Source organism: Schistocerca gregaria, chromosome 2 (assembly GCF_023897955.1).
Source record: "Schistocerca gregaria isolate iqSchGreg1 chromosome 2, iqSchGreg1.2, whole genome shotgun sequence".
Classification (NCBI taxonomy): Eukaryota; Metazoa; Arthropoda; class Insecta; order Orthoptera; family Acrididae; genus Schistocerca; species Schistocerca gregaria.
In genome coordinates this window covers 178,726,525-178,750,885 of record NC_064921.1, presented here as the reverse complement: position 1 = coordinate 178,750,885, position 24,361 = coordinate 178,726,525, and the positions used below count along the sequence as shown (strand labels likewise).

The 24,361-nt window shown below is 41.2% G+C and overlaps 1 protein-coding gene across 24 annotated transcripts in view; it reads right to left on the bottom strand.

Moving 5' to 3' along the window:
* LOC126336637 (stress-activated protein kinase JNK) overlaps positions 1-24,361 on the bottom strand; it is an 886,954-nt gene that overhangs the window by 476,842 nt on the left and 385,751 nt on the right. The window contains exon 1 of one of the 24 annotated variants that reach the window (XM_050000548.1): positions 11,101-11,276. The exons of the other annotated variants lie outside the window; for them this stretch is intronic. The gene's annotated coding sequence lies outside the window, so the exon portion shown is untranslated. Of the gene's footprint in view, positions 1-11,100; positions 11,277-24,361 lie in introns of those variants that run through there. 24 annotated transcript variants of the gene reach the window in all.

The following is a 24,361-nucleotide window of genomic DNA, read 5'->3' as shown; positions in this document are numbered from 1 at the left end:
AGGAGAGAGGCGTGCTGGGATAGGTTCGGCGCCATGCGGCAGCTGGCGGACAGCGCCGGCGCCGTCGTCGTCGTCGTCGTCGTCGCCGCCCGGTGTCGTCGGCACGCGGCGTCGCGGAATGCCGGGTGGGCCGTGTGGCTGCGCGCCCCGCGCTTACTCGAGCGGCGCCGGCGAATTAGAGGGCCGCAAATAGCTCGGGTTCGAGTCCTGCGCCCGGGGTCACGCCCCTCCCAGCCCCTCTCCCCGCCACGACGCTCCGTCTGGCCCACTTCGCCCGCCACTGGCAGCCGGACGACGGCGTCGTTGTAGTGTGCTGGCCGTAAACTATAAGAGCTCGCGGCCCGGCTGTCCTGCGATTATCGAGTATTGCATTTTTGTGTACTCCTGGTTTAGAGGTTGTCAAAACTTTTTGCTCAAGAGCCAAAATGGACATAGTGGGACGGCGCCACGGTCCGCATATGTACCGATCTCATTATTAATTGGTAACCTATATAAATTAATTCGTTATGAGCCCGCCCTGGAATTAATATGCGGACCCCTTGAAGATGCGGCGCGAAGGTCAGGAAAAAGAAGAGCTTCAGAAAAAAAATGAAATTAAACATCAGTATTTTCATCAAACTTGTTTTCAGCCGGCCGGGGTGGCCGAGCGGTACTAGGTGCTGCTGTCTGGAATCGCGAGACCGCTACGGTCGCAGCTTCGAATCCTGCCTCGGGCATGTATGTATGTGATGTCCTTAGGTTAGTTAGGTTTAAAAAGTTCTACGTTCTAGGGGACTGGTGACCTCAGAAGTTAAGTCCCACAGTGCTCAGAGCCATTTTTGAACCTTGTTTTCAAAATATTTCATCCTGTTGTGATTCCATTGTCAGTTTTTGAAGCTGGATAAAAAAAAAAACTAGCGAAATTTTACAGGGTAATGTTAATGCCAATGTGAAGAGACAGTAACTTTCATATAATTAGAAACGCATTGTAAAACTTAACAGACGTATTGATGGTTGTGCTGTTGCACTACCGTACAAGAAATAACCAGTTTTTCCATCAGTTGTTCCTTCCCTGAAAAAATATTGCTGTAATGCACTTCACATGCCTATCATTACTTGTGGTTTGACGCAGACAGATCTGTTCCATAATTTGTGTTGCACTAACTGTACATCACATTCCTGTTCCCACATGACGCAGAGATCTTTTATGTAGCAGATGAAGATTTTTCACTTCTCCAACGGCGACTGTTCTGCGAGTTCAAGTGTCCGATAAATGTAGGATTAACCTCTTCATTTTTGACATCAATCTTCTGATTCGTTTAATACGAACCGCCACAAATTTCTTTTGTCTACTAAGCTCTTCATCTCAAGAGTAGTGCTTGCTCCCACCATCCCCCTGTTATTTGTAGTACATACTTCAAGTTATGTTTCTTCCCTCATTTTATACCCCCAAAATTCCCTCTAGTAGAACTCTGAGTTATTCCCTGATGCCGCAACATACGTCCTCACCCGGTGCTTTCTTTTCGACAGGGTTTTCCACATATTTCTTTCTTCGTCGATTCTACGAAGAATCTTATTTCTCATTAATCCACCTAATTTTTTAACATCGTTCTGTAGCACCACATTTCAAACTCTTTGAGTTTGTGTTCTTTCCAGTTTTCCGCGCAGTACGCGATTCACTGCTATAAAATGCTGTGTAGCAAACGCTTGTCCTCGAAAATCCCTTCCTCATATTAAAAACCATGTTTAACAGTAGTAGACTTCTTTTGGCCACGTCGTCAGTTCGTCACGTACAGACTGCAAATGGGCAGTTACAGTATTGGCGTCGAGTAACAGTACCTAAACTGATCAATCTGCTGCTACTCTGTAAGGTTTCCGTTTGTATTTGAGCATAGCTCTGTAAGCAGATGCCGCAGCCTTCCAAGCCTGAGGAGAAATAACGACTGTAATAAAAAGGCATGAAATGATAAAACAGCATGTTGAAATTCACCAATTACACCCTCGTTCCAGATGGAAGCAAAACAGACTGCGCCTTGATTACCAAAACGGATAATATTGCGGTATTGATAGTTATGTAGGGCTAAAGGTAAATGCTGGTATTCTCGTAGCTCTCTTATGCAGAAAGTCACACATACCACAGCTCCACAATTTATGACGCACAGTACATGTTAGAAACAGCTAAAGTCACAGAGAAGTACAGGGTTATCAAAAAGAATCTCCCAATTTCAAAAAAATCATAACTATTATGTCATTTGAGATACGTGCGTGAATGACGTACTGTCGGAAAGAGCAAACTCCCGCTAGGTAGCAGCAGTGTGCGCCCACTTCAGTTCTAGTAAAAATAGTGTCGGAACGACAGAAACCGTTTCGTGTTCTACGTTTTGCGCAGCGCGGGTCAGTAATAATTGTTTAGCGTGACTTTCGTGCTAAGTATGGGTTGACATTCCTACAGCACAGAGCATTAGACGATTACATGGGCAATTTGGGCAAACAGGTTGTTTGTGTAAAGGCAAATCGCCGGGCCGTCGTAAGTGTCTGACACGTCGAATGCATCCATCATAGTTTTCTTACTAGGAGTCCGCAGAAATCCGCTCGCCGTGCAGCTCGACAGCTCAACAAGCCCCTATGTCCATCTGGCGTGTGTTGCGTCGACGTTTACCATGAAACCATACAAAATTCAGCCACTGCAAGCTCTTCGTGAAGGTGACACACCGAAATGTGGATTTATGTAATTGCGTTCTTGGCTAGATGGAGGATGACAGTTTGCTTCCACGCTTACTGTCTAGTGACGAGACAGCATTCCATTGAAATGGAAAGGTTAACAGTCATATGTGAAAATGTGGGGTGCGGGCCAACCGCATGAAGTTGTACAACATGAGAGCGACGTTCCAAAATTTAATGTGTTTTGTGCAGTTTCACGGGAGAAGGTGTTGCGTCCATTTTTCTTTGCCGAGAACGCTTACAGGGAACACACATCTCGATATGCTTAAGAAATTTCTTTTCCCACAGTTGGACACTGATTCGAACTTCATTTACGAACAGGATGGGTCACCGCCGCACTGGCATCCGGAAGTGCGGGAATTGTTAAATCAAAGGATTCCTGAACGGTTCATCGGTCGCACGGTACAGATGATTCAGCCTTATATTCCTGGGCTCCAAGGTCCGTATCTGACTGTATGTGATTATTTCTCGTCAGCGTTTATAAAAGACTGTTTGTGTGCTTCCATTACCAAAACAATGAATGAACTAAGACAACGCATAACAGCAGCTGTGGAAGCTGTAACCCAAGACATACTCTCTGTATTGTGGAAACAATTTGAATACCGCATAAGCCGTACATCTGAAGGGGGGGCATATAATAAATAAACACCTATGTAAAGGTTTGAAAAAAAAATCTTTTTGAGTTTGCCTTTCATCAAAAACAAAATTCATTGTACATATTGATTAGTTCCACAAATATAGACGTGCCAAATCGGATGATGTGTTTTTGATACACACTGTATTTTCATGTAGTCTACAGAAATAACGCTAGACACGGTTCACAGAGCATGATATACTATTCTTTCGTGCGAAAGTTATTTTTCTTATGAAATCTGAATTATTATTTGCAAATCGTGCAACATTCCAAACATAAGTTTTTAGAAGCATTTTTCTTGTGTCAAGCTGTTAAATAGTTTTCTTCTTCCACAATGCCCTAGTTCGAAAAATTACGCTTGAGACGTTTTACTCAGTGAACCCTAAGTGATGTTAACTGCTCTGCAGACTAGTAAGTGTTGTTTATTTCCAGTCCTAATTCACACTTTAATTTGGTGTTGTTGATATGAGGCAGCAAAATGTATTCACACACATTTACTACCATAAGTGTTGCAGGACCTCTGCTGTTCCTAATCTACATAAAGGATTTAGGAGATAATCTGACCGGGTCTCTTAGATTGTTTACAGATTCTGCTGTCATTTACTGTCCAGTTATCAGAAGATCAAAACTGATTGCAAAATGATTTAGAGACGGTATTTGTATCGTGCGGAAAGTGATCATTGACTCCAAATAATAGAAAGTGTGATGTCATCCACATGGCCACTAAAACAAATCCTTTAAATATAATTCACAAGATAAATAACACCCAACTAGAGGTTGTCAGATTCTACTAAATACGTAGGAATTAAAATTACGAACAATTTTAAATGGAACTATCACATAGATGATGATGATGGGAAAGAAAACTTAACACTGCGTTTTATTGGCCTTGTACTTCGTGCAGAATTGCTGTGCGGTATACGATCTTAAGATTGACGGGGAACATCGAAAGAGTTCAAAGAATAGCAGCTCATTTTCTGTTATTGCGAAATACGGGAGAGAGGGTCACGGATAAGGTACGCGAGCGTTTTTCGTTGCAGCCTGCTCTTTTCAAGAAACTTTAATATCCAATTTCCTCTTCCGAATGCGAAAATACTTTGATGGCGACCCAAGAGGGAGATAATCATCGTAATAAAATAATAAATGAGCGCTTGGACGAAAAAAATGTGTGTGTGCATTTTCCCCGCGCGCTGTTCGAGAGTGGAACACCGAAGAAATAGCTTTACGGTGGTTCGATGAACCTTCTGCCAGGCACTTCCATGATACGGATTGAAAGGAACACTCAAACAAATGAAAATATAATGAGATGTTGAAATGCTCGTAAAACTGAGAGGGAGTCGAATTTGCTGCGTTAGCTGTTTTGCTGTAGTCAGAGACTGTTAATCAGTTTATTACCATGCAGGGACTTCCTACGATGTATTTAAGGTATTACGTCCCACGTTATCTAAATGGCTTTACGTGTATTCCAAGGTGTAATAAGAGCACTAACTGACGCATCCACCAACGGCAGTCAAAAAATCCAGTTAGCACTGATAATATACGGTCGGAATGCGCAAGACGTCCATGTTATAACGTGGAGCCGTCCAGATTCTTGAACGTCTTAAGTTTTTAGGTGACAGCAGACAACACGCCTGTGTCTACCACTCCCATTTTGACCACGCAGATATATATCTACAACAAAACATCTAACGCGGCAAACTGGACTCTCAATCAATTTTATCACGATTTCAATCCATCAATATATTGTTTCACTGTTCCTTTCAATATGTATAATTATTTTGTCTTAGAATGCACTATTTACAGGAGTGTTTGAAACTTAATTGCAAATTGCAGAGTAGTCAAGCAGATGTAGATATAAATGCCGTTGTACTGGAAAAAAATGAGTCATTTCCTAAAATGTGTCGTGCAAGGAATAATTACAAAGAAAAATGTGACGAAGTAGGTAAACTTATTTTATAAAGAAACGCATAATTTTCCAGCTCCGCAAAGGGGGCACGAAAAGTAACTAACAGCCACATCATTACAAAACCGGGAAGTCAAAAGGGAAGATCGACAAGTTGGTACACCTGGATATCACTGTGATGCAAGACATGGCGTAACGTTCGTATTTCAAAAATGGTTCAAATGGCTCTGAGCACTATGGGACTTAACATCTATGGTAATCAGTCCCCTAGAACATAGAACTACTTAAACCTAACTAACTTAAGGACATCACACAACACCCAGTCATCAGGAGGCAGAGAAAATCCCTGACCCCGCCGGGAATCGAACCCGGGAACGCGGGCGTCGGAAGCGAGAACGCTATCGCACGACCACGAGCTGCGGACAGGTTCGTATTTATTATACTTTCCCCTGACCTTACTTTACGTAATTAATCATTATACTTATTTATGTTCTCCTGAGTAGCCCTAGCGGACTGGTCCTATCTGCAGAAATTTGGGACTAATGAGCCTGAAATTAGCTCACATTTGGAACAATTTTGTATTACAGTCTTAATCCTCCTGTGTATGTACCGATGTACACATGGCTTTTATTAATTAAATACAAATTGACGTCGCTCAAATACAAACATTTAACTCTGGAAATTAAATACATCCAATATTTGCTCCAGGGTGCTCGTTAATCATTAATATCAATACAGAGTGCAAATTTTCCATTCTGGTGATTAAAGGTAGTTGAAACATTGGTTAACAGAGCGTTTAAAACAACAGCAAAGAGAAACTGATAAAATTTGTGTTCACAAACACTCACATGGTCTATACAGCGACGCCCGAAGTGCTCTCACAGTGTAATGTAGATTCTCCTAACTTTTTTAATGTATACAACAACTGAATGTACAACATGAAATTAAAGATAACACGGGCAATACATCCGAATACACATTATTAACAGTGATATTCAGAGACTCAACCGCTCAATAGGGATATGAATGTTCGACAGTTTAAAGACGATGTTAGGAATTTTGTTCCTGTTAAGACAAATGGAGTAGCTGAACCTCTTGCCGGTGGCTCTGACTAGTGAAAAATCGAAACGATATTGGTTTCGCAGAGATCAGGAAACTCGTGCACGATATACCCGACTGAAACAGAACTCGTCATTTCTGTTACGGTAGCAGTGGGAAGACTGACAACAGCAAAACCAGCGACGCACCTATCAAACGGCGTTAGTGACACCAATATATAAGGCTCTCACGTTTTTGCGAAAAGCAACTCATACAACACATCGAGAGTGACTGCATCACCCCCAATTCTACAACACACAAAACAGAGAAACGAACGGATAACGCCCACTTAACAGGGAATAGTAATAAGAGATAATGCACGCATGAGTCAGATTAACTCACTGAAAATAATTCGGAGCAAAAATTATTACACTGCAATAAATATACTACCGTATTTTGCAGACTATAAGCCCCACGTTCTTCTTCAAAAAATTGCCTCCAAAATTCAGGTGCGTCTTATACTCGAAATTAATATAAAAATGTCCAATGTTTGATTTAAAATTCCCGCCAGTTTAAAAAAATTGCCACATATTCGATGCCGCAGGAAATCTCTATCCGGCAATACTAGATTCAACTAGCAGCAGCAGCAGCAGCAGCAGCAGCAGCGCACCGATGCGACGAACACGATTTGCGGGGATTCACAGGCTTGCTAACACTGTCTCAACCCCAGTACACTGTCTAGCCTATGAAACGCCTATCCAGTCTACGGTGCCAGTGAACATGAACTAAAAGTGATTTGCATTATTGTAACAATACAATATTTTTGTTAGTAGCTAGTTTCCTAATGGAAAAAAATAAAAGTTATTCACATGATGCGGGGTGTAAATTGAAAGTAAAAGCATTTGCAGAAGAACATGGAATACAATAAACTTCTTAAAAAGATACTGATGTGAAAGTAAGATTTGGAACGAGGCAAGTGGCATCTACTTATTACTGAGACCTAAAGTTTTAAATCAAGTTCAAGTGAAAAATTTAAAACATTTATGGAAATACATAGAAGAACTGATTGCAAAAAAAATGAATATTTTTCTTCAAAATTTTATAATTTGAAGTAACTGACTACATTATTATATTTTCAAAAGTTGGGCACAGAGTACCCCAGCCTCTCTGCTACTACGAGGGTTAAATCCTATTTCTAGTTACACAACACCGTGCAACGAAAACTAAACTAACTTGTAATCTTGTAAATCTCTTAAGCAACGAAGTAACCGCCATATCAACAGCCTAGTGTTTTAGTCTGTTGAACAACATTTCACAGCTACATTCGGCATCCGTGATACAATATAACGACTGAACTGCGAGATTGTGACTGAAAACAAATGTCGAACAATACGTTCCCTTCTTTGACGGCATTATGCAAGCAGTGAAGAAAGACTCATGTAGCCTCTCTTTTGACAATCCAAGCGATAAGGTAGCGACCAAAGAACGCCGCTTTTAGCGAGCAGTAGGGAGCACGGCGGAACACCGAGAGGCTTAACCGGGACGAAGCTAGGCTCTGCCAATGCAGTATTTAATATCGGCGGAGGGAACTGCTGCAATATTCGCCAGTGTACATACCTCCGAGGGGGTGTCGCTCTGAGAACGGTGACTTTTTATTGAAACAGAGGCTTAAGTCTCAGCCTCACGCGGCAAAGGGATAAGGGGGAAGTTCTTGTTTGCAAAAGACTCTCAGACCTCACAGTCGTTTAATTTTTTCCACGAATGACGTTATCTAACGGGCCTTATAGGTAAGAACTTTTCGGAGAAGTGAGCGGTAAAGAAAGGGCCCTATGTGGCGCGATTACGTAATCGTTATCGTCCTGCGATAAAGTATTAGTGACTACACTGTGTGTCTGTACGAAGACCACATTCTATGTGAAGCTGTCTCCGTAGAAAAAGAAAATGTTGTTACATATGGCATTATTGTTCCAATTATGATATCTGCACTAACCATACGTCTTCTGGTGGACTTTAAGTGAGAAAGCATTTATAGTTGTATGTTAAAAGATACAAATTCTTTCTCGGTATCATTGTTTCTGATCTCGCTAAAACCATGATAAATGGAATCTTGAGCAAATAAAAATAATATTTAGAACTACTAGATTAACGTAACGTTGTAATTTTAAATTATATGTGAATGATTACTGCCATTCAAAGAACTTTTTCTTCCAGTAAAGGCCTAACTCATGAAAAAAACGACAGGCATTATGAATGTTCACACTCTCGTCAGTAGTGTAGGAAAGTAAATTAAAATGAAGAAAAAGAAATTTCGAAATACAAATCTCTCTAACAAGTCTCTTAGAGACATTATGTAATAAAATCCAGATTTCTGCTATAATAGTTTAATGATGTATTTATTGTGAAGGTTACATTTCAGCTAGATTTTCTTCTTTAGACCATCTGCGAAAGTTCCATAACTTTTTTTTTTTTTTTAATAATGTGGATATACTAATTTGTACTTACGTCCATATATCTACAGCGGACGCTATCAATCTGTGTTGTATTACAACATGATGTAGGTTTAGGACTGTCATGCTGAAGCTGTATCGCGGTTTGTTCCTGTTCTTAACGGTTCTTTCTTCTAATTTTCATAATTTTACGTTTTATCGTCAGATTCGACAGAATGGAAATTGTTGAAATTTGGTCGAAGATGTTATACGGTCAAAGTACCAAATGTGTACATCCGAAAATATCAACCAACATTATAATAAAATAAAAAAGTAATCTAACTTTCTCAGCTGGCCTGAAGACGGTAATCTAGTCGAAATGCATCTACCACTATAAATACATTAGAGTACTATAGCAGCAACCTGGTTTTTATAAAATAGCGTCTCTAAGAGATATCTAATACGCTGCGGACTCATTGAATGGTAAACTCTTTAACAATGTTCTTCTATGAAGTAAACAAAAGGCTCGGATTTATATCTTAATAACACAGCAGAGATCACGGACACGGATATTACTGTTGTTCGCGTTGAGAAACAGCTATAAATAATTCAAGTCATGGTCCCAATAGTCGTATCTAGAGTACACACACACACACACACACACACACACACGTGCGCGCGCTTCCACGCCTGTGACCGCCTCCGCAACTGAATGGTTAGTATCACTGCCTTCGGTGCGGAAGGACATAGGTTTGATTCTCTGAGACTTTTTGTCTAAGGTAGGGAGGTCTTCAAGTGGTTCCCCTCAGTCTCGTGAAACCAAATGCGGGCCTCCTTCAATAAAGAAGAGGGTGACATCGTCAGGCTTCATCTCCTGGCAATAAGGGCTGCAATCCGTGAGTGGTGTTTATGTTTTTAATTCGCCGGTTCCGAATAAGGTTTTTGGGAAGTCTTCCTCAGTTATGTGGTACATGTCGGAACTGGAACCCTCTGTGTGTATTAGCTAGCCTGGAATCTGGTTGGAAAGAACCGCCCGCAACTCTACAGTCGGCCCAAACTCAAACTGTCCGCTCTACACCTTGGAGTGAGGAGGAGGAGGAGGGGGGGGGGGGGGGGGGAGTGAGTGAGAGTGAGAGAGAGACAACGTCATATAATACTGAACTTGCAGCTCTGTTGCGCGTAATGTTAAGAGAAACGTACCGTGAATAACCATCCAGAATCTTTTAAGTGCAGTGCAGATATTGCATAAAACTACCGCCCTTAAACAGGTGACATCAGAATGCTGCACGAAAAGGGCCACGTCCAATGTAACTGTATCTAACCTCCACGATAGAGAAATGAACAAAATGTAGATTAGAGAAGAATTTGAATCGCACATGTGTGTCTACAGTTGTTCAGGTCTCAAATGTGTTTCATATCAGAAGGCAGTAGAGCAAGGTTTGGCTCTTGGGAGACAAATATTGAGAGTGAGCAGAACAACTGATCATGCGAGATGAAAGCGAAGGAACAGAGCGCGGAATGGGAGAAATAATAAGGATATAGCTGCGATTATTGGAATCGAATTCTCGACTGCTTCAGTTGGCAGAGAGATCTTTACACGCTTTTAAATCATGAACGGAAAACACTCTTTACACCTGCACCTGTAGAAAACTTTGAGATTTTGTGGGGCACTTTCCCCTTCAGAAAGATTACTAAACAGTTCACAAACAGAATTTTCACATTAACTTCGTCGGCATATTAACTCCAACACTTTTCGCAAGAAGAGATGAGAACATTAAGCGTCAATGTGTCATTCACGAATTAACGAAGTTAGTTCAAAACATTCATTGCCTTTAGTTTAATCTCAGAGTGGATGTAACTAAGTTAACTCTGAAATAGAACAACTTACCGAGGCTGTCGAAGTAAGATTAACGGTTCGGGTTGCAATGTTTCGTAACATTGGTAGGGTTTAACCGCAATGTCTGTCTTCTTCACTGAAAATGAAACTTTCGCCCAGATTTCAGAATTATGAGTATATTTGAGCAGATGTCAAAGATATGGAACGGAGGGCAACAACGAACTCACAGAAAACGTTTCTCAATGTCAGTAACAAATAAAGCATTTCCACGTAAAGCCGAATCACTAAGTTTGACGTTCGTATTTACGAACGTTCAGCAAAGTGAATATCCTCGAGCACAGATGACATACATGCAAACAAAAAAATAAAAAAAATAAAGTCCGTAACAATAGTTTACAATCAAAAAAAGAAGTTAAAGGGAACTGACCAAATACGTGAAACAGATGCACAGTATCGGAAACGAAAGTCATCTGGTGTTGTCATGCACTAAAGTAGAACCAATTACTCCTGCCATTCGTACCTTGCAGCACATGCGTGTCTGTAACAGTCTCCTTGTCATTACCTGCTTTGGTATTCGTATTGTTCTGTTGCCAAGCACTTAACCTCTATCAATTACATCTCTGTCTAGTTGTTTTCCCACCAACGTCATCGTGTGATATATCCTGTACTTCCTGAACTGCATTTATTTAAAATACGTACAATTGCTCAAGTAGCGCGGCAGCGATATCTTTGTACGAGCGGCTGCCATCCAAAGAAACTGTATATAATGAGAACGTAAATTTCCATGCTGCTAATGCCGCCGACTCACTGTTCTTTACGTATTATAAAATAACATTTAACACAGCTTGAAGCCCCACTTCGCTTCTCTCACACCTCCTTTTCACTTCTTGTTGTAATCAGTTTTGCGATCACTTCTTGATAAGAACCATTGTGATTGTTCAAAATGATATTTGAAGGAATACAAAAATTCTGTTTCTGCGCGTTTTCTTAATAAAAATGATATCTCAGCTCTAACCCAGATTCTAGAGACTGAACTGCAGCGTCACCTTCTGTGACACACGAAATCAAGTTAATTATATCTCAGCTATCCAAATATAGCTGAAATAATGAGCCTTCATTTATAGGGTGCTTCGCTTCGTAATTTTATTTGGTGCGCGTAATTAATAATGAAACACAATTATCTGATTGTTTTCCACGACACCATTTAGAGCCTAAATATTTTGTTAGGACGTCCGATTGTCGAAGTTTAATTAATAGTGTTACCGGTACGCGACAAATTTATTGGCGCCAGATACGACGGCGAGGCGGAGCGTCACTATAAATTTGGCACCCAACAGGCAGATTAAAAAAAACTGATTGAGGCATTATTTGTATTCTAATTCGTTTTCTGATGCTTGAAAGTGATGTAAACATTCCGGACTGGGAAACAGGAACGAATTTTCAAACCCCCCGAAAAACTGCTGAGATCAAGCAGCGGTATAGCATCAGACTTCATGCAAGTACGATTATACTTTCTTAGTGCATTATTCTGTATCAAGCAACGGACTGTCTCACAATGCAACGCTGTGCTATTAATTTTTCACAAAGCTGTGTAAATGTAATTTCAAAAGTTTGAACTTAAGCGCTTGTTGTATGGCAGCAATCAGCCATGCACAACAGATGTTTTTTTTTTTTTTTTTTTTATAAACTAGACATCATGTGACGTCGTTATTGCTTCATGCCATCATTCGTTTCGCAGGTATTATTAATATTATCAGTGTTTTAATAACGAAAGCCGAGTTCTGCGATTTTGTCATGACTGATGAAATGAATGCATTAAATATCTGTTTACCCGAATGCGTGGAGGAACTTCATACAGGATTACGGGATGACCACAAAAAAACAGAATGAACTGTCGACCATGGTACAACATCCACCAGGAGAAACTGAAAAACTCCGTTGGACAAAATCGCCTGACTGAGGAGAAAATAGATTTGCACTGTAAGACGCTTGCAGACAAATTTACTACTGTAAAGATGAGAAAGAAATGTGTGTGTGAAATCTTATGGGACTTAACTGCTAAGGTCATCAGTCCCTAAGCTTACACACTACTTAACGTAAATTATCCTAAGGACAAACACACCTATGCCCGAGGGAGGACTCGAACCTCCGTAAGGTCCAACCGTAAGATGAGCAACTTACGCAGTTATACAAAACTAAAGTACAGTAATCAACATGAAAGATCTCCGCTGATGCTCACGACATAATAATATATACTTATATTTCTGTGGGAAGTGATCATTAAAAGTTAATGAAAAATTTAACCCGGAGTATTCACAATGGGGATAAGCTGTCAACAAACAACTTGGTGAGATGGAAAAAGGTTTGGCAGAAGTGAAGGAGATTGTTCGGGATGACATACTCGAGGCGGATTCTGAAAGAAGATTCTATGCAGAACTCATTCATGGAAAATTACCATGAACACAGCCTGATTAATTCACTAATGCGACAAAGAACGTTTACATGCGGTAAGGGGCACTGCCATATTTGGCTAATATGATTTCAGAAGAGAACCTGATTACGCATTGCCAGTCAGGGAGGAAAACAACTGTGCATCCGATCATATTCATAAAAGCATTCCGAGGAGCTACGTCACATTGCTTATCACAAAAGATAGCACTTGTGGCAAGTTTTATACAAGGTGATGGTGCCCTGTGGACAACGGATGTTCTGGAATATTTATCAAGTTCTGATGTTTATGAACATTCATTTATAGTTAAGTACTGGTCACCTGCCGTGCAGGAAAGATTAAGTAGGGAAGTTTTTAACTCTGAGCTTATCCAAGCAGATCAGGGGAAGTAGAGAAAATATTTTCAGAAAACTTGAATAAACCACGATATTGCGACAATCCCCTTTCACAACTAGGTGCGATAATTTTAAAAATTAAAACGCTCATTCATATCATGAAAAAGCTGATAAACGAACCCAAATCTAATTTCGAAGGATTCTTGTCTGTATTAGATATATACTGATATGATGAAAGAAGATGCAAGAGTGTATTATAAAATCTAAAGAACAATATTACTAATTTGCGTAACACTAATCATGACGTAAACAGAAACAGTATTGAAAATTATAACCATCAACAGACAGTTAATGGAGGATCCCACAACATCCATAACAACAATCTGAACAATCTGCATGGTTCGCAGAAGAGCTTCTGTAAAGTTTGGAAGGTAGGAGACGGATACTGGCAGAAGTAAAGCTGTGAGTACCGGACGTGAGTCGTGCTTCGGTAGCTCAGTTGGTAGAGCACTTGCCCGCGAAAGGCAAAGGTCCCGAGTTCGAGTCTCGGTCGGGCACACAGTTTTAATCTGCCAGGAAGTTTCAACAACTTGCGTAATTTAACTGTTGCCAACGCTAGCGCTAAAACAAGGCAGGGGAGGGGATTAAGTGGTGCTGAGCCTAACGGTCAGGGGCGCTTTAGTCATGGACTGTGCGGATGGTCGCGGCTGAGGGTCGAGTCGTCCATCGGGCATGGGTGCGTGTGCTTGTCCTTAGGATAATTTAGGTTAAGTAGTGTATAAGCTTAGGGACTGATGACCTTAGCAGTTAAGTCCCATAAGATTTGACACACGTTTGATTAAGCGGTGGCGCGGGCGACAGGCGCATTGACTGCCTGCCTGTTCCTGTACAGTCATCAGTTCGCTAACCAGTGGCCTCTCGGTTAGCGATCGCACGCAGCTGTAGGTCGCGGTCACTGCGAGACATCAAAACGAGATCGATCCACAGCCTGCCCATCTAGATTTTTAAAATATTGTGAACACAGAACCCAAAATATGCATCATCACTAGTTTGCAGTTAAAATATGCAATAACCAGTGACAAGGAGTCAACCAGGCAAATGTACACTCAACGTGCAAATGCATGTAACCCGGTCTCCTCCCTTATCCGAATACAAGAAAAAAGTTTCAGTTTTGGAACTCTCATCTGCTACGTTGATAACGAGTCGATCAACAACAGAATTCACGAAGCCACCCACACGCCGCATTTTCTCCTCTTCTTTTGTGACGTGCTGTTCTACGAGGCGTCTTTTTTTTAATTTCAAAACTGTACTTACTTAAAAAACACGCCTCGTATATCCCGCCAGTGTTCGGCAGTGACATGTGAAAAAGCTGCGTGCGTTAGCTTCTGTATACCTGGCAGCTTAACAGTCTTGTTATTTCCCGGGTGAAATCCCTTAACTTGGCTCCAAATCAGTTCTGTTGGGTTCCTAGCGTAATTATGCAGTGACAAATCTACAAATGCAGCATTTGTTTGGGGTGCTCGTTGCTGCGAAAATGATTGTTTTCCATGATTCTACGAAGCTTACCTACATCTGTAATACAAAACATTGGAAATACTCCAAACAAAGAGTTTTGTTAATTTTATCCACTGTGACTGAAGGCGGTTTGTTCTTCATTTTACGAAAGAGTACTTGGTTTTACATTTTTTGCCTTTAAAAATTAAACTTATGTTTTCTTAATTTAAGCAACCTTTATTAATAGTCTTTCATAAAATATCGATAGTTGAGAATTTATATTTGAAACGGAAGCAGGAATTTCGCGTGTAATACGTAATTAGAAACAAGAAGGCGAGCATTATTCATAAAAAAGGATGAATTTTCCAATTACGAGATACGCGTATTTCAAATTAAACGAGAAAAAAATGACCCAGACAAGACTAACTATAGAACCATGCATGATAGTAATTGTCAACCTACTACGCTATCGCTACCGATACCACTACATGTACAATGTGAGTTGGTCTTGCAACTGTATGTAATGCAATCCCTCAAAAAACTTCAAAGCCGGTGATCTCTTTGAATTTATGAAAGACATGAAGAACAACCTATTTCTCGGCACTTTTTCACCGTGTTCCACGCGCGTGTTTCACTGCAGAACAGTAAGTAGCCTCAGCCATTCTCATACTCCTAATTAACAGCGCGACAATCAGAGCACAACAGTGCAAAGACTGTGACTGCACACTATTTTTGAAATAAGAGCTACAGAGCTAAAGCGTGATTAAGAAATACGTTGACTATTAATACACTTGGATATCGTAAAAGTTTCATATAATGTACACAAGTAGGACCTACTCCCAAGAGCGTAACCATGCCTGTGCACGTGTGCTACGGCTTCTGATCAATTATCGCGTTTGTTAGATCAGGTTTATTCTTATGATGAACTGAGAATAGATCCGTGCTATGGCACTCAACCGAAACAAAATGACAGCGGTAGTCATCAATGATACATCGCATGCAAACAACCCTTATACTCTGAACAAGGAGGGACAACAACCAACTGTCCGAGCGTACGCTGGACATCATTGTAACATAAACATACTTCTAGTTAATGAGACAAGGCACTTATGTTAGTGACAGACTAGACTGTTTACGGAAGATACACGCCAAGATATCTCTTGCACAAACTCCTTCCAGAAGAGGATGCAAACACTGATTCACAAATAACGAATATGCGAATGGAAATGCAACATGACTATACTAATGAAATTGTTGTTTCTGCATTTATATATGAAGACGTAGCTACAGCAACTGTGAAAGTGAAGACAGGAAAGGCTGTCGATCCTGATGGCATCCATGCTGGAGTTCAACAGATTGCACCATCAGTAACAACATTCTTAACAGACGCCTTAAATGAGGCTTTACTGGCTGGAAAAATACCCGTAGTACGGAAAACAGAGCAATAATAATAAAGAAATGTACGGAGGAAATCTCAAGGACCCTAAATCCCATCGACCAATTTGTTTACTGAGCACCTTAGCCAAGGTACAAGAACGGCTACTGTGTGACAGGCTTCAGGTTCACAGAGAGCTAATTGGAGTAAGACCTCAGGAATATGGCTTTCGAAAAAATAAGTCAACTGATGACGCAATTAACCAAGAGTTTAATATAGACAGCGAAACGCATACATAGTATTCCACTGCAATGACAGACATCGCATGTGCATTTGACATCCTGTGGTGGCCTGCGACGTTTGCGAGTATCGGAGAACTGCGGGTCACACTACCTGTATATAATAGCCAACAGCACTGCTGTAGCGACAGAATTGCCGGGTTGCGGGCGGGAGACAAAAAAGTAGTTAAAACACTCACAAAAGAATGCCCTCAAGGATCAATTTGCGGTCCCATTTTTTGGGACCCCACAATTGAGCTCTTACTACAATTGTTCAAAATCTTGACTGTGCCGGCTGGTGTGGCCGTGCGGTTCTAGGCGCTTTAGTCTGGAACCACGTGACCGCTACGGTCACAGGTTCGAATCCTGCCTCGGACATGGATGTGTGTGATGTCCTTAGGTTAGTTAGGTTTAAGTAGTTCTAAGTTCTAGGGGACTGATGACCACAGATGTTAAGTCGCATAGTGCTCAGAGCCATTTGAACCATTTTTTTCTTGACTGTGTCGATGGCTTTGTTGCCTTTGCGGATGACTTATCGGTCGCAGTGTTGGAAAACAGTTATAACTAAGAGCAGGTAGCATATTACGGGAGATGAATACATGGTGCCTGTAAAATAAACTGACGACAGCTATAAACAAAATGATGAACATTACAGTAAAAGGACGTCTCAGTAGGGACCCATCTGTTAAGTTAGGAACAAATAATATAAGCAGGAAAAAAGTAACAAGATACCTGGGCATAATGACAGATGAAAAACTATCATTCAAAGAACATATTCAGGCATTTGCTGATAAAACAGAAAAAATTTTACAGAAATTAGCAAGAATTAACACAACAGACAACAGACTGCCACTAAGATATATGAAGATATATGAGCGGTACCTGAGTCAGTCATGTGCTTCGGCGCCAGGGCATGGGCGCAAAAACTCTATATTGTGGTAAACCTAACTATTGTACTTCGTAAGCCGAGAGGAGTCTAGTTACGATTCTCAGGCGCTTTTGTGACGACATCATTTGATGCTCTTTGTGTGGTTCTGGGTATTTGTCCAATTGAAATAACGATAAAATATCGCGCAGCGACATACTGACTCAGAAAGGGGAATACGGACAAAATTAAAGTAACACCAGGAGAAGATACCACCGAATAATGGCTTTTAAAGACCTGGCGCGTGGACACATGGCAGAGAGATTGGGATATGTCTAAAAAGGTCGTAGGGTTTATGATTTCTTGCCAAATATTAGAGAAAGGATTAACTTGAAATACATTGACCCAGGTCGTGGAATGATCTACTACGTAACTAGTCACGGTCCCTATCCCACTCATTTACAAAGAATGAACCTTAGACAGAGAAATGTAAGCTCATGTGGGGTACTGGTACCCGACGGGATATATTATTATTCTCTCGCTGCACACTCGGGCAAAGCGACTGGACTTTATTCATGACAATATTTACGATTTCATTAAATCCAGAAAAAATAGACAGAACTGAATAATACAGCTGACACAATTTCTAGAGAGTTACAAATTGAGTACATCACAGATAGACGCAGACAGAGAGGACAAGAACATGTAAATGATAATTTAGCACCTAAAAGTTTTGACCAATAAGTAATTATGTACAATATGTACGTATGTATAAGGAACGATATAGACAATTTAGAGAATGTTGCAATATATAAAATGGTACTACAAGGTAGTAGAATAGATCAGAATGAACTTCTGTAATCTATTCACAAATTTTGCACAATAATGTAGAATAGAATATGTGACATTTAATACCCACTGTGTCTAAGCTGAACACTGTAAAGACAATTATGTATTAATATGTTGTATGTAACTAGTAATTTAGGACACAACCACTAGTGTAAATTGCTTGTCTGAGGGCCACAGCTCAATGCTACAATACCGAGACCTGCCCCTCAGGTTTGCACAGCAGGGTAAATTATTGTGTAATTAAGATATAGGAAGTGACTGGCTATTAATGCCAAGAACAATGAACATCTACCCTAAATTAAAACTAACATTGTAAAATACACTAAAATTATAATAAGGAATAACCATAAAACGCATAGGCTTGAAGGATTACCGAGGCTTTCCCTTTCTGATCTAACTGGTGACGTAATTTCATTTATTTTTATTTATCTTACTAACTTTGATTAATAATATATACCAACATATAATTATTTTCTATTTTTCTTTTACTTGTGTACCTAATTCTAACTTTGTATTATATTTCATTTTCAAGTCTAAAACTGCCATTCCCAAAAACGGTCTCATCTCCACACGGGACATGGACAACGGCACACCGATCACTCAAGGATGTATCTGGAGGCACAAGAGTATTTAGGGGATGTGTGTATGTATAAATGGGTGAGAGTGTATATATGGTGATGGTGGTGGTTGTTAGAGTTTAACGTCCCATCGACAACGAGGTCATTAGAGACGGAGCACAAGCTCGGGTTAGGGAAGGATTGGGAAGGAAATCGGCCATGCCCTTCCAAAGGAACCATCCCGGCATTTGCCTGAAACGATTTAGGGAAATCACGGAAAACCTAAATCAGGATGGCTGGAGACGGGATTGAACCGTCGTCCTCCCGAATGCGAGTCCAGTGTGCTAACCACTGCGCCACGAGAGTGTATATACAGGGTGTTTCAAAAATGACCGGTATATTTGAAACGGCAATAAAAACTAAACGAGCAGCGATAGAAATACACCGTTTGTTGCAATATGCTTGGGACAACAGTACATTTTCAGGCGGACAAACTTTCGAAATTACAGTAGTTACAATTTTCAACAACAGATGGCACTGCAAGTGGTGTGAAAGATATAGAAGACAACGTAGTCTGTGGGTGCGCCATTATGTACGTCGTCTTTCTGCTGTAAGCGTGTGCTCTTCACAACGTGCAAGTGTGCTGTGGACAACATGGTTTATTCCTTAGAACAGAGGATTTTTCTCGTGTTGGAATTCCACTGCCTAGAACACAGTGTTGTTGCAACAAGACGACGTTTTCAACGGAGGTTTAATGTAACCAAAGGACCGAAAAGCGATACAATAAAGGATCTGATGAAAAATTTCAACGGACTGGGAACGTGACGGATAAACGTGCTGGAAAGGTAGGGCGACCGCGTACGGCAACCACAGAGGGCAACGCGCAGCTAGTGCAGCAGGTGACCCAACAGCGGCCTCGGGTTCCCGTTCGCCGTGTTGCAGCTGCGGTCCAAATGACGCCAACGTCCACGTATCGTCCCATGCGCCAGAGTTTACACCTCTGTCCATACAAAATTCAAACGCGGCAACCCCTCAGCGCCACTACCATTGCTGCACGAGAGACATTCGCTAACGATGTAGTGCATTTATTTTTACCTGGACGGCTTCGTCAATAAACAGAACTGGCGTATATGGGGAACCGAAAAGCCCCATGTTGCAGTCCCATCGTCCCTGCATCCTCAAAAAGTACTGGTCTGGGCCGCCATTTCTTCAAAAGGAATCACTGGCCCATTTTTCAGATCCGAAACGATTACTGCATCACGCTATCTGGACATTCTTCGTGAATTTGTGGCGGTACAAACTGCCTTAGACGACATTGCGAACACCTCGTGGTTTATGCAAGATGGTGCCCGGCCACATCGCACGGCCTACGTCTTTAATTTCCTGATTGAATATTTCGATGATCGTGTGATTGCTTAGGGCTATCTGAAACATACAGGAGGCGGCTTGGATTGGCCTCCCTATTCGCCAGACATGAACCCCTGTGACTTCTTTCTGTGGGGACACTTGAAAGACCAGGTGTACCGACAGAATCCAGAAACAATTGAACAGCTGAAGCAGTACATCTCATCTGCATGTGAAGCCATTCCGCCAGACACGTTGTCAAAGGTTTCGGGTAATTTCATTCAGAGATTACGCCATATTATTGCTACGCATGGTGGATATGTGGAAAATATCGTACTATAGAGTTTCCCAGACCGCAGCGCCATCTGTTGTTAATTGTAACTACTGTAATTTCGAAAGTTTGTCTGCCTGAAAATGTACTGTTGTCCCAAGCATATTGCAACAAACGGTGTATTTCTATCGCTGCTCGTTTAGTTTGTATTCCGTTTCAAATATACCGGTCATTTTTGAAACACCCTGTAGATACATCTGAGTGACCGATGTGATGCCTAGGAGACCATCTGTGGATAATTGGACCATCTCTATAATAAAGGCAGCGTATCTGAACGATCAGACAAGTGGGAAAAAATTAGTGTACAGGAGAAATTTGCTGGTATGCGGGATTTTAATAACACTTTATTTTTGGATATACAGGTATTCTCGGTAATTACAGACACCTAATAAAAATATTTAGATCGTTTTTGTAAGACTGGTTGTATTCTCCTCTGCTGTTGGATGCTTCGACAAGTTGCTAAACGGTAACGTTTTCACAGCAGTTTCCCCATCACCGGCTCTTATCTACCGTGTGTGGGTGTCTTCGGCGTGTATCTGTATCATTTAGCGGACACACACACGGAAAGGAGAAGTCGGCTAGTAACCACAGCGACACAGGATCGGTGATTGTTAGGTGCTTACGGCACTTAGGCGTCCCTTGTGCGACCTTCGACGGCTTGTGGTAACTCCTCTCGCCCGCCACTGCCTTGATGTCCCGTGCAGTTCTTATAGCTACGGCGAGCGTCCTCTGTAAGGGGGGTGGGACGGACGGCATTGGGCACTGAGCCGCCTGCACATCACAAGCTGGTCTCCACGCAGCATTTTTATTGGTTTTGTTTTAAATAGTGTGTGGTGACTGTGGTGGTGGTGGTGGTAATTGTTTGAAGGGTAAATTTCAAATGGCTCTGAGCACTATGGTACGTAACATCTGGGGTCATCAGTTCCCTAGAACTTAGAACTAAGTAAACCTAACTAACCTAAGGACATCACACACATCCATGCCCGAAGCATGATTCGAACCTGCGACCGTAGCGGTCGCGCGGTTTCAGACTGAAAGGCCGAGAACCGCTCGGCCAAACCGGCTGGCGGGGGTAGGGGTTAAATTTAATGATGCGTGTACATACTTGGGATTGAAGGGGCGAGTTGTTCTAGATGTGTATTTGGAGCAGTGTGGTATTTGTATATTGTGGGATGTGGATGTATTTGTTAACATATCGCACTGTGCTAATTGTTGAATTAACATATTAACGTGCATCTTTAGTTGATAGACTTCTGAAGTGGGATGAAATCGGCAAAACCTCTAAAAAATACTCAAAATTTGAACATAGCTATGCGTGGTCGGGGTGTTTGCAGAATTTGCTATGGTGTCATTAAATTATGGTAACACACACACACACACACACACACACACACACACACACACACACACACACACACACACACACACACACAGTTCATATTTACAGAAATTTGCAGAAGATGCCATGATGTCGTCAAGTTATAGTAAATCAGCCACACACTGTAATGTCTAAATGTCTTACCAAGTAAATTACGGCAATATTCACCGCCATTTTTTTGGAAGTTGGACGGCTCTGCTGCTGCCAATGGTTCTCTCACTACAGCATACGGAACCAGAACGACGCGGCCCACACATCTGCTCTAGTAGTAAAAGGATGAAGGGGAGGAGGGAGATCGTGCATCTTATTGGTCCAGAGAAAGGGGGAGGGGTCTCGAGGGTTACCTTGAAGGTGATTAGCACAACTGCTTCAACATGAGACCCCTTATCACCGGAACTCCTTATCTGTGGAATGCGAAGTATCATCCGATATTTGTTTTCGTACCGGGCCTACGTAGCTACTATTATTGCTGTATCGCACCGAAATACAACAGAATAATACACGATAAGTTAAAGTATTATACAAAATTGTATCCAGATCGGTAATACTGTCCCTCGGGAAGCGGTCGTACTAACTTGAAGATCCCCTAACTGCCACAAATTACTCACAGAATATTTTCCTTTAGACTGTTCCCTCATTCACGCCTGTCTTTTATAAGGAAAAAAAATACGACCGATATCTCCCCGATTGCGAATCACAATACACCAATAACAACGTAAAAAATAAATACGGATATGCACAACAAGTGCTGTGTGTTTGCAGGTCTTCAGATGAGTTAGCAGTGTCTCTAAAACTCCCAGTAGCAAAGCTATCAATGGAAATGTATCGTCTTTATCTGAATATTGTATTAACAAAACTTTCAGAAGCAATATGAAAATAGCCATGAGAACACAACTCCGATTTAAGATCTGTACTGAAATGAGTTAGGAAAACTTGCCATGTTCAAAATTTTCATGTACGAGTTTCATGAAGTGTGTCCACACTGACACTTTATAAACAATAGAACAGTGTAAATAAGGCCTACAACAACTGACAGAAAGCAAGCGGCGGAGTGTTCTTGCATATCAGGTGCTGCATAAAAAAATGAATCTGTTAGCACAAACGCAGGATGAAAACCGCAGTACTGGGGAGTCAGAAATGTGATGGAGTAATTTTTTCGATTTTTTTTTGTACATATCAATGTTTTATCGACATACATCTTTCCTCCTGCGAATGGGTCACACTCTGTGAAGAGAAAGTACAACGAAATGATTAACACAACTGAATGATTGTTAATTTCTCTAAAGCAACAAGGTACTTACTTTCATTCCTCTTTCATCATTTCATTTCAGGAACAGCTCAACTAAACGTACATAAAAGGAGAGTAACGCCAACGAGTTTGTATCCACAAAAACCACTGAAGTAATCCATATGGTGGCTGAATATGAAACGGGCAAGTGATTAAAAGAGCCGAGAAACATTAACGACTAGCCCGTAGCTCTTACTTAACCTGTGCAAACACAAACTCAAAACGAATCGGACAGTTTAATGTCTTAGTTTGTACAGGAAAGAAACTGTGCGTAACTGCAGTAGGACGGCAGAGTTGAAGTTTTAAATAGATATACGGACGGCGTGTTTGCTACACAAACGGTCCGCAGTTTGTAATTTCTTGCCACAGATCTGCAGGAGTCAATAAGACTTCCTTTTAGTGACTCGTGTACAGAAACTTCTATATTTACAAGCTGTCGCGCACTGAAGGGACATCTGTTGCTGAATTCACTGATTTACTGTATTTGTTCTGGATAGGAAAAGTACTACGCTCCACTTACACACATTGCTCAAGGGCCTGCAACTACACTATACCTGCGAAAACAACTTTTGTAAGGCACACATCTAACACTGTGTCTATTATGAGGAATATTAATAGGTGTTTGTGTGCTATATTTGATTACAGAATGTGTTCCTGGTGTTTACCATTAAACATTTCGTACTTTTTTTAAAAAAAATTATATGATTAATGGAGAAACGTATCACTGGAGCACACAGAGAGCAGACACCATTTTGCTGAAAAGATAGATAACACAATAGAACTGTGATCACCCGAAAACGGGCATGATTGTTCGAAACCGGTAACGGGTTCTGTGTATAGCAGCTTTCCTTTTTTTATTTTTATTTCGAGTATTTGTAGCTGAATACGGACACATTACGCAATCTCTGGTAAGCTTAAATGTTCGGCGCAGCAGACAAACAGGACGTAAGTTCTTTGTGTCACTGTCAGGTTTTCGTTACGTGTCGCAATCTTTTCTAAACAGGGGTCGTCATCGTTGCACTAGCCTCACTTATTTCAGACATCTCAACGGTTCAATGGCTCTAATCACTATGGAACTTAACATCTGAGGTCATCATCCTCTAGACTTAGAACTACTTAAACCTAACTATCCTAAGGACATCACACACATCCATGACCGAGGCAGGATTCGTACCTGCGACCGCAGCAGCAGCGCGGTTCCGGATTGAAGCGCCTAGAACCGCTTGACCACAGCGACCGACCAGACATCTCATACGTAGATATATTTTAAATTTACAACT